At 39.9% G+C, this 11,077-nt stretch overlaps 1 long non-coding RNA gene across 1 annotated transcript; it reads left to right on the top strand.

Annotated features, from left to right (window-relative positions):
- Positions 1-2,255: 2,255 nt before the first annotated feature.
- LOC138876526 (uncharacterized) lies at positions 2,256-3,150 on the top strand. The gene is made up of 3 exons (XR_011401841.1): positions 2,256-2,794; positions 2,879-2,932; positions 3,001-3,150. It is a non-coding gene; the product is annotated as an uncharacterized lncRNA (long non-coding RNA).
- The last annotated feature ends 7,927 nt before the right edge of the window (positions 3,151-11,077 follow it).

The following is an 11,077-nucleotide window of genomic DNA, read 5'->3' on the forward strand; positions in this document are numbered from 1 at the left end:
TTTAGCTTAGAATTCCTTTTGGTTAAGTATCTTATACTGGTAGTTGAAAACGCAAACTTTGTACAATTAAGTTAATAATTGTATCAAGACACATAATTAGTAATTTGTACAATTAAGTTATTAAAAAATATGAATTTAAATTATAAAAAAAACATATAATTATTAATGATAGTTTGGTGCCACTGGGCCTCAAAATATCGAGCCCGGAACCCATAGGTATATATATATATATATATATATATATACATAATTAGTAATTTGTACAATTAAGTTATTAAAAAATATGAATTTAAATTATAAAAAAAACACATAATTATTAATGATAGTTTGGTGCCACTGGGCCTCAAAATATCGAGCCCGGAACCTATATATATATATATATATATATATATATATATATATATATATATATATATATATATATATAATTTGTACAATTAAGTTATTAAAAAATATGAATTTAATTATAAAAAAATACATAATTATTAATGATAGTTTGGTGCCACTGGGCCTCAAAATATCGAGCCCGGAACCCATAGGTATATATATATATATATATATAATTTGTACAATTAAGTTATTAAAAAATATGAATTTACAATTGACGACATGGACGTGACTATACATCCCGGCCCTCAGACGTAGGATCTATTAGCCCTATAGCCCCAGCATAGATCGGAGTATATATGGGACGGACAATTGCTTACACAGACTTTCCAGGCCAGGAGAGTGGATCTATTGTGGGAGTTTTTGAGTCCTTCCCGTGTTCTACATCCCAGCGTGGTCCATTACCTGGAGGAGATGGGATTATATAGGATTATTAGGATTGGCCGGATACAACTCTACTATGCTTTGATCACGACCTTGATTGTGCGGTGGCGACCGAAGACGCACACTTTCCATTTGCCCATTAGCGAGGCCACCATCACACTCCAGGACGCTGAGATTTTATATGGCCTGTCCGCTGATGACTTGCTAGTTTTACTGCCTGCGACCATAAGATATTATTCGCGGCAGGCATATTGGGATATGCTGCACATGCTCACGGGTTTCATGCCGGAGGACGAGGAGGTAGCGTCTGGATCCAGTCGTATACAGTTGGTCCCCATTAGAGACCACCTGGTGCAGATCCACCATACTATCATCGACGAGTTAGCGAAGGTGGATGTACAACAATATACGAGGCTGCTGTTGCTCCTTTTATTTGGGGGGTTTTTGTTTCCGAACACTTCGGGGAACCTAGTGAGCCTACGTTTTCTGCATCATATTATCCGGTTCGAGGATACAACCATCTACAGCTGGGGTGGTGCTATCATCTCATATCTGTACAGGCAGATGTGTCGGGCTTGCATCGGCACATAAAGAGACGTTGGTGGCTTTCTGCCGCTTCTACAGGTGACAACATATTCAGATAATATGTCCATTAGTTACAATTCTACCTAGTTATAGTTAATCTTATACTTTACGTCAACTTTGTATGTTAAGTTTGGGTCTGGGAGCGATTTCTGCAGTTTCGGCCACCTCTACCACAACTACCGGCTTATGTAGAATTTCCGCAACTCCCTCTAGCCTGTAGGTGGGTTATGCGTCGTACTCTTGCACGAGAGTATGATGCCCATCATAATCTCCCCCTCTGCAGGGATGTGTTAGATCTGCTGCAGGATGCACAGGTGAATATCTAACTAAACTTACCTGTTATAGATTAACTTAGTGTTGCGCATACTAACGGTTTGTGTTCTTATTTGATAGTTCATTTGAACGTCGTACATCGATGAGATGATAGGTACCCTGCCAGCGTATTGCACGTTCAGCCGACATATTTGGAGGGCTTCTGTCCCGCTCATATGCCTCGATATTGTCGAGCATCATGCCTCCGAGCGGGTATTTCGTCAGTTTGGCCTGCCGCAGCCTATATCGACTCTGCCTACATGGCATGCTTTACATTATGAGAGGGATGATCGGTCCAGGGCGGACGACACATTGATGGCATGGCTTAACGGCAGTTGGGTATTTGGGACAGGCGAGGGGACTTGACCCCACCTCCGCAGCACTTTCCTATTTAACGTTATATGGCATGGTACCACACTGTTTCCCTACTTTTTATCGGGAACCCAGTTCATCAGGCACACGGTCGGTACGTCCCATACACTGGGAGACACGAGGCCTTGGTATGTTTTCTATTATTATTAATTATATACCTGTAATTTAGTGCCAAATATGTAGTTTATATTTTTTACTTTGTGCAGGCGATTGGATTGCATACCGTCTATCATATGGGGCAGCAGATGCAGAGTCATGTCCACGATCCTGTGGCCATGTAGGAGTATAGTCGTAGATTCATAGATGTGGCTGGCCAGACACTGCAGCAAGCCCTATCGGATCAGAGTTTGGCACACGAGGCTGATTATATGGACCCAGCACAGTACCATCGAGGTCGTGGTATCCCACGAGCTGGTATGCCTGACGAGCTGGTGGTGCTGGACGACGTGGTCATGGGTGGAGAGGATATGGTCCCCAGCAAGGGGGTGTTGAGGCTCCTGCTGATGATGTTGCTGCTGATATGGTAGGTGGCATGCATGAGACGGACATGCCGTCTTACAGCCTTGGAATTTATCGCACTCCAGTGCCATAGCAGGTGACCCCATCGGGTCAATTATTGATCACGGGCTCGGATATTCAAGGAGTGGATTGGGGTAGATACTTCCCAGGCCCATCTACCACTATTGAGGATTGACCGACCCGAGATTTTTATAGTGGGCGCCGACTGAGTTATGACTCCACATCACATGCGCAAGTATGAGTTTATTATTATTTAATTTGAATTTGTTTTAACTGTAACTTATTTATTTTCTTTAACTTTATTAATTTCCTTTTTAAGGCTTCATGCGATGCAGCGACAGATGACTACATTCAGGATCTAGACACGATGATGGTAAGACAATATAAATTGTTGTGAATTGTTATGTATTTTTCTATACTAAGTTTCATATTATTATGTAGCCTTTTACTGGAGCTGACAGCACCACCGATACATTTCATCCTGCGCCGCATCCGGCTATAAGGAGACGACTTGATGATGATGATCCTGATAGCGTAACCGGGCAGGAGGGGATGCGCCTCAGGCCAGCGGCTGCATTGAGACACACCGGATGCGGGACACATTGACATGGTGTAAACAATATTTTTGTATACATTAACAACAATATTTAATCGAATATGCCCATTACTTTTTTTAGTTCTCCATTCGTTTGATTGTTTCATAAAATAAAATTTAGAACAACACAAGCACTTAAACTTAGCTTCCACTTCAATTAAAATAAAATTTAGTACAACACAAGCACTTAAACTTAACTTCCACTTCAATTAAAATAAAATTTAGTACAACAAACAAGGAAAACATTACTACAGCACAAACACAAACATAGCAGACCAACATAATAAAAATACATAAAATATGAAAAATACACTAAACACATACATGCCAATGTTTAGCCCCGGTTGCCATTTATTCTCCGCTCCAACCACTTATATCGTTCTTCCAGTTGTTCTTTTTCTTCTTCTACCTCTTTCAGTTTAGCCTTCACCTGTTCCAGTTTATTTTTTATTTTTATGTTTCTTTTGTGCTTTACAATTCCATTGTGTTTTCCATTTTTCTTCTCCCACCTCCTTCAGTTTCGCCCTCAAGTCTGCAATAATTCTATTGCTTTCTTTTTCATGTTCTCGTTGTCTTAAACACATATTATGAAGAAATTGTAGTTGTTCTTTGTAACATTCCTGATAACATGGTTCATCAACCCATTCCTCAAAATCACAAATAGGTTCGCCGGGAACCTTGTAAAACTGGTTCATACAGTGCCAGTAGCGGCGTCCAACTTCACCACCGTCCCAACAATTTTGCATCAAACATGCTTTTCCACAGTTGCACTTTGGTGGACGAAGAGGTTGAGCCATTTGTGAAATATTTGCTTTTAGTAAAAAAAACCTTACTTTTAATGAAATATTTGCTTTTAGTAAAGTTTGAGCACACAAAATAACTACAATGAGCCCATTATTTATAGGCGAGACAACACACACATAACGTACTATCTAATGACGCTATATTTTGCGTGTTAAATATCATAATGTTGATAAGACAACTTTATGTCAGCTGGTCAGCTTTTTCAGTTCGACAAGATAACACACACATAACGTACTATCTAATGGCACTATATTTTGCGTGTTAAATATCATGATGTTGACAAGACAACTTTATGTCAGCTGGTCAGCTTTTTCAGTTCGACAAGACAACACACACATAATAAATATACAGATAATTTTATTAAATTATTATTTAAATAGGTAAAATGGAAAAGTACAAATCATAATTAACAAGCATAATTTTATTTCATAAATCTTGCAATATAGACATAACAACTAATTATTACAACATCAACTCATGGGTAGTTAGGTACACTAGAAGAACACCCACCTCGAGCTTGATTATTGTTGCCACCCAAAGGACATTTTCTACGGTCGTGTCCTGTTTGCGAGCATATACCACATTTGAGCGCATAAACGGTGTCACTAACATCCATTTGGTTCCGTATACGCGTTCTCTTCTGCACCTGTTTTTTACGCAAATAGGACTTGTTACATACCATTTTAAATGGTTCCGGAGGCCAATAATACTCAGCACCCACTGGCTGCAACTGACTACTATATGTGTTTAGGTACTTGGAAATACTATATTGTTGATCAACATAGTTGGTCTTCGCATAACCAACACGTTGAAAACACTTGATGGCATGTGAGCAAGGCATGTGGTAGATGGACCATTTCCCACAGGAGCATAACCTTGCAGATTCATTTATAGTATGTACATTAGTACCCCAATTATTATGGATAGTGGTGCGAACTTTGAAAATACCTCTTTCGTTATCATACTGCAAAAATGAATGCAAATGTGCTCGCCGTCTATATTTCTCAAATCTCTTCATAGGCACTGGCATAAACACCCCTCTCCATCAATTTCGTTGCAGCTGCAGACCGTTCAACAAACCTCTCCGCCATCTGCTTGAACGACATCCGCACCATGGTTGTGACGGGCAATCCTCTTGCCGACTTCAATAACCCGTTGAAGGACTCTGACACATTTGTAGTAAGAATTCCCCATCGTCTGCCACCATCCGCATGCAACGTCCACTTTTCAGGGTCATGTCGCATTAACCAACGATAGGCTGCCTCGTCTTCTTGCCTGATAGAATCCATATGCCTCTGGAATTTATGCTATTGGTGGTGTGTTACTACCATCCACATCAAATCATGTAGATCCTTGTTGGGATGTGCCTTCTGGAAATTGGCCTTCAAGTGCCTCACACAGTAACGGTGGTATGCATAAGGTTCTTGCCATGCATGCAAGTTCTCCACAGAACTTAATATACCACCGTGTCGATCAGATATTAGACAAATACCTGAACGCTGTTTGACAACATGCTCTTTCAGGTGGTTCAAATATGGCGTCCACGTCTCTGTACTTTCATTGGCACAAATAGCAAAAGCTAGAGGAAATATCTGTCCATTAGCATCCACTGCCACGGCTATCAATAGCTTGATATCGTACTTTCCATAGACATGAGTTCCTTCTATGGATATTACGGGCCGGCAATGCGAAAAACCATCAATTGCTGGCTTAAACACCCAGAACACGTAATTGAATATGTATTCTGGTGTTCCCGGACTCTGCTCAAGCTTTCATTCAACAACTGTCCCGGGGTTAAAGTGCTGCAGTGCAGCCATGTACTTTGGCAGAGATGCAAATGACTTATCCCAATTACTGTAGACAATTTCAAACGCTCATTTGCGCCTGAGAAATGCCTTTCTTTTCGTAATGTATGGCCATATTCCTGGAGGACTGATGTAATGCACTCTTTGATTGTGTACCTTATGGACGCTTCGAGGTGCGGAATAAGTACAAGAGAAATCAAGTCAATATCCAAGTTGAAGTGATTCCCGTTGAATGTGTCCATTTCGCATGTGTGGGTGGGAATGTATTTACCCACTTTCCACATACCTATCTTCTTCTTGGTCGCACGCAACATCCAATTACATGGCCAAAACCACATGCGGCAAACAACCTTGTATACTATCAGACTTGACTTCTGTACCTGCATCTCACGACACTCTTTTACGTTGTGCATTTTACAATCCCTGCTTAAGCGCGCTTTATCAGGAAAAAGCATCCCCTTTGCAAGCACCATTGGTCTAGACTCATCCCATATTGCTGTCCGGATTTCATCAAAATCCCTTGTGAGAGATTCCACATCCTGCACAGTTGGCAAGTTATCAATGTAGGGAATCTCTTTTGAATGAAACGACACTTCGGACTCATACACTCTTCATCTAGGAGGGTCTCTCTTCATATCAGGTCCTTCCTCCTCATCCTGCTTATCACCATCCTCACAAGGAAAGGGTGTCTCATCTCCGAATTCATCGACATTGTTATCGTAATTACTGTTTTGTTCCTCACTTTGTGCATCTGCCAGATCCCGATGTAATATGTCTTTTTTGGTCAATTGAGTGAGTACGGGTGGTTCAACTTGCTCGTTTTCACTGTACAACCAACAAAAATATAAGCTACTGAATTAATAAATACTTTCCATATGGCTATATCACTTCACTTACAAGTCGTAATGTGATGAAATTCCATGATGGACGTTTTCAATTAGGTGATGACTACCAGATGGGTCACTTGTAAAATTCATATACGGCCGGTACCCCCTATTAAATATATGAGCGTTAATACAAATTCAATACGCCAAAAATATACATAATTAACACAAATGAAAATTGAAGTTTACCACTCGTTTTGTGAATTATGGAAAGCAGGGTATAAATTATTTTCTCGCTGCTCATTCGCCACAAGGAAAACTCTTTCATCCGAGACCTGTCCGGCAAAAACTGCTCCAAAATAACCACTCGATGACTGGGGGTTATCTCTACTATGCACAACCTTGTTTTTTGGAACGTCTTCGACCTTCACATACATCTCCAACATTGTGATTACAAGAAATTCCTGGCATTTGTCCGGAGTCCTCAGAAAATCACTCAAAGTTTCATCATCGTCGATGTTAAACTCCGAGTAAAACGCAACCCCCTGCGGAGTGACGGAATACGGATATCTTCCGGTTACTTTAAGTATCACTGAACGTTTCCTCACACTCATTTTTTTGCATAACAACGATATCAATTTATCGTACTACATTGTAAGTGGCAATTTAACATGACACTAAGCAGGTAAACTGTAGCCCACAGAGTTATTCTCCATCACAACCTCAACCCCCAATATAATGAAACTCTTATTCTATGCTCTTCAGACATAATAAAAAAATGCTGGAGAATTTAACAACAATAAACGTTTCAACAAGAGTTAAAATTTTTTTGAATGAATTTCTATACAATCCTAACCTCTTTATATAGGGAATGACTAGCCAAATTATATATATGTATATATATATATATATATATATATATATATATATATATATATATATATATATATAGTGCCCAAAAAGTTGGCACTATACACTTTTGAATCATTGAAGCCAGGAATTATTGGTAGGGCTAAGGAAAAAGGAATATAGCGCCAAAATACCAGGCGCTATATTTAAAAATTTATGTATAGTGCCAGGTATTTTGGCGCTATACCTGGGCGTGTCAGCTTTTTCAGTATAGTGCCACAATACTTGGCGCTATACATTGACGACACAGTTAACGTTAATGTATAGCGCCAAGTATTGTGGCACTATATATAAAAATGTCATTTTTTTTATCACATATTTATGTATTTTGAGTCCAAAAGAACCACAATTGGGTTCCGGAGCCCTATAATAGTCCTATGACTGACTCATCTTTCAGTTATCTATTTATCATTTCTTTTTTACATGTCAACCGTAAGATAAAAATATCGTCCTGCGACTACATTAAATGCAAGACACTTGAAAGATTGGGACACGCTCTTAGACAATGTACTATCAAAAAGACAAACTTTTAAAATTTGTGTTTTGTAGTAATTCAAAAAGAAATATATTATAATAATCTATAAAATTTGCGACTATAAATTATCTCATAAAGGATAAAATGAGAAATTTAAAGCTAAATTATTTTTAAATATTAAAATATATTATTATTTTTGGGATAGAATAAAAAGAAATTAAACTGCATTAAATTAATTGGGATAGAGTATGTATATTGCTTTAATAGCATTAGCTTCATGTACTTATCAACGCTTGATGAGATGCCTTGTGTTCATAAGATAGTTATCAGTGTAAATAGTGATCTAACAAAATCATCCTGATATAGTAATTGAATTTGTAATGACCCAACCGATCGTTTTGAGAGTTGTAGCCCTATTCCCCCATTTACTGCTCATTTTGTGCTTTATAGCTGTTATGTGACTCGTCGGGATAGTCGATTCGGGTCCGGAAGGATTTCGGAATAAATTGAGACACTTAGTCTCAAGGTTGAAAGCTTACGTTGAAATGGTTGATCGGATGTTGGCTTATGTGTAAACGACTCTCAAATGGAGTTTTGATGGTTCCATTAGCTCCGTTAGGTGATTTTGGACTTAAGAGCCTGTCCGGATTTTGATTTGGAGGTCTATAGTTAAATTAGGCTTGAAATGGCAAAAGTTTGAAATTTGAATGTTTGACCAAGAGTGGACTTTGTGGTTACAGGACTCGGGTTGGGGTTCTGGGAGTTGGAGTAGATCCGTGGTGTCACTTATGACTTGTGTGTAAAATTTGAGGTCAATCGGACGTGATGATAGGTTTCAGCATCGTTTGTAGAATTTGGATTTCTTTAGTTCTATTAGGCTTGAATTGGGGTATGATTAGTATTTTTGATTTGATCTGAGGGCTCAACTAAGTTTGTATGATGTTCTGGTACTTGATGGTGTATTTGGTTAAGGTCTCGAGAGCCTCGGGTGAGTTTTGAATGGTTAGAGGATCGATTTTGGACTTGGAAGACTGTTGAAGAAGTTCTAGTGTCCAGTTTTGGTTTCCTTCTTCACATTCGCGATGTGAGTCCTGCGTTCGTGAAGGGTAGCTGGTGGCATGTTAGGATTTTTTCTTTGCTCTTGCGAAGTGGGAGACGCGTTCGAGAAGGTCTGGGTGGTTGGTGCATCGTGAATGCGAGAAGGGGGACGCGTTCGCGAATAGGAGAGTTGGCAGCTGAGACTCACGCGTTTGGTCTACGCGTTCACGTAAGGTTGGCCGCGTTCGTGAAGCATGGGGTTAGCAAGGCATTGCGTTCGCGAGTGGTACCTCGCGTTTGCGTAGGAGGTTTTGGGTAGCTGATTTATTTGTGCCACATGAATGCGAGATGAGGGTCACCTTCGTAAAGAAGGCATACCTGGGCAGGTTTAAATGTTTCAAAAACGAGGATTTGAGTTCATAAAACAAAAAATGATTTTGGGAGCTCGGTGGGAGGTGATTCTTGGATAGATTTTCAAGTGGGTGATTAGGGTTAGTGGTTCTTATCTGGTTTTGGTTAATTTCCATGATTATGTCTTTAATTCATCATTAAATTAGTGATTTGGGGTGAAAACTGGGGAAAATAGAGGAAAGTTCTTAGGCCGAAATTTTGAGGTTTTGATCGAGATTTGGTATTGGATTTGAGTAATTGTGGTAATGGGTGGACTCGTGATTGAATGCATGTTCGGATTTTGTGACTTTTACCCGATTTCGAGATGTGGGCCTGGGGCTCACTTTTGAGTTGACTTTTAGACTTTTGATTAAGAGCTTAGTATTTTCTTATGGAATTGATTTCTTTAGCTCGTGTAGAATTTATTTGTAGCTAGATTAGAGGAATTTGTAGGCTGTTTCTCGAGGCAAAGGTGTGTTAGAGTAGAGATTTGCACGGCTTGCGATAAGTAACAGTTCTAAATTTGGTTATGAGGGTATGAAACCCCGTATTATGTGTCATGTGATTAGTTTTGGGGTGACTCACATGCTAGGTGACGGGAATGTGGGCGTGCACCATAGGAATTGTGACTTGGTCAATTCCATGGAACTGTATAGTTGAAAAATTTATTGTTATCCGTATATTCTCCATGTGTTATAGAAAATTGAACTGTAAATCATGTTTAGACTATGTGTTGGCACTGTAGAGACCTACAAAGGCCGTGTACATATTGCATTATCGGCTAAAGTATTGTTTTGTACTCAGTCACAATTTTACTTGCATATTATATCCTAGTCTCTATTGTTCTTACTTGATACATTACATCATTGCTGTTTGGGCTGATTATTATAATTTCTGAGAGCCCGAGAGACTGGAGAGATTGATGACTGAGTGAGGTTGAGGGCCTGGTTGTGAGGATATTTTAGGATTGGGTTGCACACCGCAGCATGTTCAATTGATTTATGCCAAGATTGGCTTTTTATAGCGCTTGGACTGAAGGATACCCTCCGGAGTCTGTACTCTGTACACACCCCCAGTGAGCGTAGATACCTACAGAGTGCACGTGCCGAGTGTCGAGTGCCGAGCGACTGATAGGAATGAGAGGCTATAAGGAAATGAGTGACTGTAAGGTTGGAGTATATGTGTCACGCCTCGAGCCTGGGGGCGAGACCGGCACCCGGTGCCTCATCTATTCTTGCGTACCAACTTGCGACTCAGGAACTCTGGACATATAATGTCATACTTTGGCCAGGGGCCACATTACAAGACAATTTGTGAAGCAAAATATAAAATTGAATGGGATCTAACGGTGACTAAATGTCAATATAAAGCTGGGCCGGCAAGGCCGTCATAACTACTACAACTTACAAGCCAACAAAATATACGTACAAGGCCTACAAGCCCAACATAGTGCACTAACTAACAGGATATGTCTATAAGCCTCTACTGATGGATGTACTGTGATCGGAATAGGGCTCTGACCTACCCATAGCCTATATGCATATATACACAAGATGTAAACCAAACTTCTAGACTAGGCAACTCTGAAGGACGTGGAGCTTACCGATAAAGCTGAACTCGGGCAACACCTACTGAGAAGGTCTACCCGTCTGTCTGTCTGAACCTGGAATAGGGAAAA

This window comes from Nicotiana sylvestris, chromosome 8 (genome assembly GCF_000393655.2).
Source record: "Nicotiana sylvestris chromosome 8, ASM39365v2, whole genome shotgun sequence".
Classification (NCBI taxonomy): Eukaryota; Viridiplantae; Streptophyta; class Magnoliopsida; order Solanales; family Solanaceae; genus Nicotiana; species Nicotiana sylvestris.